Below are 7186 nucleotides of genomic sequence, written 5' to 3'. Positions count from 1 at the left end.
TCAAGTGCTTCTCTTTCTCCTTCTCTACATCACGAACTTTGTAGTCAACAGGCTCACATTTCCTTAGTCTCTCGCGCTCCTTAGGAGTAGTAGCTTTCCTCCACTGCAAGTAGGAATCCGATACCCATAGTGCGCTAACAGAAGAGTTCAGGAACCACATGTTTCTTTGAGCCCATTTGATGGCCCACTCTCTTCGGCTCTCAGTAGTAAGCGCCATGACAGTCTGAGGAACAGTATCAAGCTTCAGAATCGTCTACTTAAATCCAACCTGCCTCATCAGCCTCTCTGGGAAGATGCATATCATGAATTCCAAGCCAGGAATGCGCACCGATCGGGTAGGATCCAAGGACGATACTCCAGTAACGGACTTGAGATGCCACCATGGTACGATCCATCTAATCAAGGGACCATCCTCGCTCTTCATCTTGTTCTCCCAGTAATCGCAGACTCGAGTAAAGTCCACCATGTAAAGCCTAGTCCTCATTGCAATTGAGCGAGCGTGATAAGCAGGAACATTAACTGAGGGCTCGATCAATCGAAGGCGCTCCATAAGCCAGACCTACCAAAGCAGGTATTAGAATCAGAAAAAAAAAAATGAAAAAAAAAACGAAAAAAACAGAGAAAGAAAAGTTGTGTTCTTTTACCTGCAAAATGATGGGACTTCCCAAATAAGGAAGGTCGCGGTTGGCTTTCCTATTATCTAACCCCAACAGGATCTCTCCTAAACATAGGCAAGCTGGGCTCTTGCACAGCTCCATCTGCTCGACTAGGCTGAAATAGCGAGGGTCACCTCTCATATCCTCATCAAAATGCCCTTGAAGGACATAAACATGCAGTAGGCAAAACCCGAATGCCCTCCGCCTCGCAACATAGGAGATAATAGGATCTGCCCTATTTATGAATTGATCAATGAAATCAAGCATTCGGACTCCCTTAGAGGTCACAAGACGGTCAACCTCAGCTCTTGTCAATCCAAGCAAATCCCTAAATTTGTTTTTATACCCTTGAGAAGTACAGGGTATAACAGATAAATGTTCCGGGTCCCAACCACCAATTGCAGCAATTTCTTCAGGGAATGGGTAGATATCGCCTCCAGGAAAGGCAAATACGTGATAGTTCGGGTCCCAATACTCAAGACAAGCATCCAAGAACGGTTTGACAACCTTAATTAGCTTCAAGCTCAAAATTGATCTAAAGTTGTAGGCACCCATATCATGTTTATCTACATTTGAGAACTCGTTTGTCCATTCTTTGAGACGGATTTCTAAAGTATTCATGATGTATGATTAATTAGAGAGTTTTATGTAATAAGACGGAGAAAGACGGAAGAATTATGTGAATAAAACCTCCATCAACGTCTATATTTATACTAAAAGCTGTTTCCTAATATCTGTCAGGACGGACACACTTAGGAAAGGGCGCAGCACTTGCTGTGCCTCTTCAAAGGGACGCAGCTTTTGCTGCGCCTCTTCCCCAACAGTATTTCCGTGATTTTCCGCATTGGATATTTCCTAATTCCTTAAGGCATAATTTCCTATTCGTATGGGTTATTATTTTTGGTAATTCCGTCAAATTACCATGTTTTCGAGTTTCCTAATTCCACGGGCACACATTTCACGGCGACATCGGCATTCTCGTAATTTTAGCACACTTATCCATTTCTTTTTAATTTTCTTTTTTGGGGAATCATTTCACCAATTTAATAATTCATTTTCAAATTAGCCATTTCTTTTAATTTTTTCTTTTTTGGGGAATCATTTCACTCCCGTTTCATTTCAAACTTATTTGTTTCTGTTTTCATTTTTTTAGAGGGTAACCCTCCCTACCGTCCGGTCATTTTCGATAATTTTTTTGCATTTTCTCGAGTCTTTGTCTTGCGCTAATGTAGGCCATGTGTATAAATATGTGCTTTATGTGCAATTTCTGTGTAAATGTCGGCAGCATGACGGCATAAACCGTCGTCGACCAAACCAGTTCAAAGCTAACCTGCAGGTACAAACATACAACTCAACATCAAAGGCGCTCATGCCATCATATATACAACCAAAAGGAATATGTACACCAAAATGGGGGCTCGAGCCCGAAACAAGGTGTATAAAGTGCAAAATGAAGGTCCTAAAATGTACAAAAGTGTGTGAAGTACAACCAATAACAAAAACAACAAAAAGCAACAAACTACTGCTGGTCGCCGCCCAATTCGGTAACTCTCGCCTCGAGAGCAGCGATCTCGGCGTCGCGGACCTCTAGCTCCCTCAGCAGGCGAGCCGTCTCCTCTCGGGACTGGGCTAGCTCTCGCTCCAAGTCACGCTCCCTCTGCAAACGACAAGAATTGGCTCATGTCAATCATTTCAAATATAAAGAAAGTTAGAAAATTCAAATATGAAGTAAACGGAAGGTTCATACCTGACGTCCTCGACCGCCAGCAAGTGCCTCGATGGCAGTAGCCCGTAGCCAGTTGGCTACCCTCCACAAAGCCACGAACCGGGATGGCGCAACCTACGTTTCAATAAACAAGGATTCTCAATGATTGGATAAGCTTTAACAAATGAGTTCTTATACAAAGATTAAACAAATTGGGGAACATAGCCTCCGAATCAGATGATGCCACTCGTCTAGGCCAGCATCTTTCACCGCCACGTCAAAGTCGCGAAGCTTGGAGATCGTCGTCATCCCCGTCGCATCAGTGTACTCGAGGGTCTCGGGGTACACTGGGGGCTCGATGCCCGCCACCTCAACCTCCTGCAAAGATTCAATTGGTTTTCATTAATTAATGATCATTCATCATGTTTTCAAGACAATCGAAAGAAGAATAAAGCACTTACCACAACTGGCCAGTACGCCAACCTCCGGTAAAGGAACGCCGAGTAGTCCTCACCAGGAAGAAGGAGGGCGTCGCCACCGACATCTGCCAGTTCTGCATCCCTCTCAGCATCGGAAGGCTCCCTAAACATCGTCCGAGGAGGATCGATGAAGACCGTCAGGACATCACGAGAGCACTGACGAGTCAAACGCTCACCCAAGTACCACACGGGACCCATCGACGTCCTCAGCAGCAACCGGCTTGAGCTCTTGGGTCGAAGAACCTCAGCCACAAAAGGAGGGGTGCCAATGTAGTCCGCCCAAGGCCTGGGCACCCACTATGAAAAGCAAACAAGAGGTCATTCTTAAGATCAGTTCTAAAAGAAAGCAATGAAGAAGCAAACAAAAAAGGGTGAGTCGAAGGTACTCACGCCCTCCAACTGCAGAGCCTTCATGTCCCATCGACAGACGTCGTGAAACGAACGCTGGCTCTTCGTGCGACACATCACCCAATCCCTCATCACGAGATAGGATCTCTCCACTGGCTCCGTCCTCTTGGGCGCGAGACTCAGGAAGTAGGAGTACACCCACGCCTGCAAGACAAGATAATCAATAACGATCTTTCGTGATTCCATAAGAAAAGGAAATAATCTTTCATGATACGAAATAAAGGTTCATACCTCCAGCAACAGTACATGACCAACTGTGGCAGGAGAAGTCCCCTTCTCTATCAGCTCCGGACGAACCATGGCCCTCAGATAGCGAATGAGGACAGCAAAACCAGTAGTGACCCAGTCCCAACGGTCTAGGCCACTCAGGTAAGAAAGGAAGGGAAGAAGCTTCGTCCACAGCCTCTCTCCCTTGTCTCCGAGGTAGATCGAAGACAAGAACCACCAGAGCCACAAACGAGCTCGCTACTCTACGGTGCAAGGAGGAGGAGCCGTCTCCCTCCCATCGATCACCACCATCGCCGGTCTCTTCCCAGCAAAGTAATCCCGGACGTAAGAACTAGGCACCAGCCCGGGAACCGCAGCAGTATTCGGCATCAGGTTCCAACCGATCAAGCTCCTAGCCTCAGCCGATTCCACCCTCATGGCTGTCTCCGGCCACACCACAGCCTCAGTCCCGCACGGCAAGCTACAAATCACTCCGTAATCCTCCAACGTGACCCTGATGTGACCATAATTGGCGCATATTTAGCCCCCGAATTACCATTGTTTCCATGCTTTTTAGTGCCTATTTGGGTCATTTCTTATCTTTAGTTCTTTGTTTTGCATATTCTTTGAGATTTTGATCCCTTGGTAGGAAAGGAGTAAGAATCTTGCATTTTCATGGCAAAACGAGGCTAAATTGATTGTATTCAATGACCAAGCATCAAGAAGAGACAAGACTAGAAGGCCTTTGTACATATCATAGTAGAAGAACAATGTTGAGAAAAGGATCCTTGAGTCCCCGAGGAAATCCCCAAGGAATTTATGAAGAAAAGGGAAGAAAAGAAGAAGAATTGATTTGAACTACAATCCGAACGGATTGTACCAAATCCGCCCGTCCGTCCAGCCCAATCCGAGGGTCCCACATTGGAATCCGCTCGGATTCCCCCTCACAAATCCGAGCGTCTTGCCCAAGGATCCGCTCGGATTCTCTCACCAGATCCGGCCGTCCCGACTCTAATCCGCACGGATTTGAAGACAAAGACGATTTTCATTCTTCAAGCTACGAAAAGAGAAGCCCTTCTCTCGGAAAATACCGGATTCTCCTTGCTCAACTTAAAAAGTGTAATTACTAGTTTAGCCCTTAGTTAACCCTAATGCATCCTCCCTAATTTTCACTATAAATACCCCATTAGTCTAATTAGAGGAGCATGTTCTTCTTATCAATAATTAGTGTAGTTAATATCAATCAAATCTCTCTTCAATATTGTAATCAAGTATTAATCAAGTTTTAATCCAAGTTTTAGTTCTTTAATCTCTCTCTTGTTCTTCCTTTATTTTGGGTAATTGAAGATTATTTGGGTTATTATTGGGAGATTGACAACCTCTCAATCTAGGATTCAAGTACTTCTATTATTCTTGCTTTATTATTGGAATCATTAGTAGGTATAATCTCTTAATCCCTTTTTGATTATTGTTAATTACTTTCATTTATTCATCATGTTTCATTATGTTAGTATGATTGACAACCTTTCTAGCATGATCAATATGATAATGAGTGAGTAGTCTCTTAGCTAGGGTTTAATGGGTGATTAGGGGAAACCAACATGGGGAATGATTCATGCTTAAATCAATATGCTTTCATATCTTATTTGCTTGCTTGTTTTGATCTTAATACATGCACATGTTATATTTGATGAAATGCTAAGCCTATGAATCCTTGCATTTACTATCATCTTCTATCCTTTCAACTTGACTTGTAAGACATAACCCAACTCGAGTCTTGTTAGACCATGCATGTGTTGAGTAGGAAAGATTAAGTCGACTTGTAGGTGTTGTACAATCTAATCGATTCGGCTCCGGGACCCAAACTTTCCTAGGATTGTAAGATATAACCCAACTCAATCCATCACAACAATAATTGCTTGCTTATAATTTGAGAACATGTTTGTATGATCATATCCCATGATTCCCCTATGAACCCATGACACCCTAGTGCCTTTAATCAATTGTTTACACCCCTTATTTTATTCATCTTGCTAGTTTATTTTCATTGCTATTTTAGTTTAGTAACCTTCTACATCAACCCAATTTGTGACACCTCCCTAGACACTACTAGTTACAATAGAATTCTCATTTCAATACCCGTCCCTTGGGATCCGACCTTTACTTGCCTCTTTACTAATTGTAGAGTTGTTTGTGGAGTATAAATTGTGTTTTGTATCGACCATTGACCAACGACCACATATGCTTAATTGTGAACACGAAATGGCCTCGATCAAAAATGGCGTCGTTGCCGGGGACGGTGTTTAATTGATTTAAGATTTCTTTTATTGTTTTTAGTTGTGTCTTTTTCACCTTGGGGAAGTAAAACTCCTCAAGGCTTGTTCTAATTGTTTTCGAGTTGTTTGATATTTTGCATGTCTAGAAGGTTACAAAGAGATTTGTTACCTTTTGACCGTGAAATCGAAAGAACCTTGACGAATAATAGGAGACTTGTTAGGAGGAATTTGGGAGGTATTGGTGAAGTTGTTCAACCCACTAGTGAGTTTGTCAATCCTTTTGCAATAGAAGGAGAAGAGAACCCATTAAACAATACCACACAAAATCCACCTACAATGCCTAAATTCTCGTCACACTCTATACCAACCGAGGAGAATCTACCAAATGGTACTCCTACACTGCAACATCTCACCGGTAATTTTATTGCCAAGTCCGCCTTCATCCAACTAGTTGAGAGGAGCCAATTCGGGGGAATGCCTAGTGAGGACCCTCATTCTCATATGGAAACCTTTTGCGATTATTGTGATGCTATCTCTCAAACGGGCGTGACTCAAGACCAAATAAGATGGGTCTTATTTCCTTTTTCGTTAATCGGCACCGCAAAGCAATGGTTGAAGGGCCTTGATAAGGCCACCCTTGGAATAGATTCTTGGAAGAAGTTAGCTCTAGCTTTCTACAAAAAATTCTACCCACCGGAAAAGACTAACATGCTAAGAGCTCAAATTACGGGTTTTAAGCAAAGGGATGAAGAATCTTTGTATGAAGCTTGGGAGCGGTTCAAAGGTATTTGTCGCTCATGTCCTCACCATGGACATAGCGAATGGTTTTTAGTGCAACAATTTTGGAATGGTTTATATGAAGATTCAAGGAACATTCTCAATATGGGATCAAATGGAATGTTCACCGAAGTTGATGACAATCAAACATGGAACAAAATTGAGGAAATGGCGGTCCATAATTCACAATATAGTAGGCCTCGCAAGGCTACTAGAGGAGGAAAGCATGAAGTGGACTCCGTTACTCAATTGGGTGCTCAACTTAGTGCTCACATTTACACAATCAACTTGAAGTTTGAACAAGCTATGGCTAGACTTGAGGAAAACTCAAAAACATCAAAGCATCATGTCAATGCCATGACGGCATCCTCATCAATCCCAAGTGGGATATGTGAGAATTGTGGAACTTTGGGTCATGACCCAAGTGAGTGTAGGGGAACAACCGAACAAGTTAATGCTTTCCAAGCTTACAAAAGTGGTACCCCTTATTCAAATTTTTACAATGAAAACACCAAGTTCCATCCAAATCTCTCATACAAAAGCCAAAATGTTCAAAACCCTCAAACAACATACACTCCACCACCCATGAGAAATCAAAATCAAAGACCCTTTTACAATCAAAACCAAGGTTACCAAAATCAAAATCCATACAATCACCAAAATGACCAAGGTTTTGAT

The 7186-nt window shown here is 42.8% G+C and overlaps 1 non-coding gene across 1 annotated transcript; it reads right to left on the bottom strand.

The window, feature by feature from the left end:
* Positions 1–6439: 6439 nt before the first annotated feature.
* LOC141615471 (small nucleolar RNA R71) lies at positions 6440–6547 on the bottom strand. Its single transcript, XR_012529892.1, has one exon. It is a non-coding gene; the product is annotated as a small nucleolar RNA R71 (small nucleolar RNA).
* Between the last annotated feature and the right edge of the window lie 639 nt (positions 6548–7186).

This window comes from Silene latifolia, chromosome 11, assembly GCF_048544455.1.
Source record: "Silene latifolia isolate original U9 population chromosome 11, ASM4854445v1, whole genome shotgun sequence".
NCBI lineage: Eukaryota > Viridiplantae > Streptophyta > Magnoliopsida > Caryophyllales > Caryophyllaceae > Silene > Silene latifolia.
This window is presented reverse-complemented; position numbering and strand designations above follow the sequence as displayed.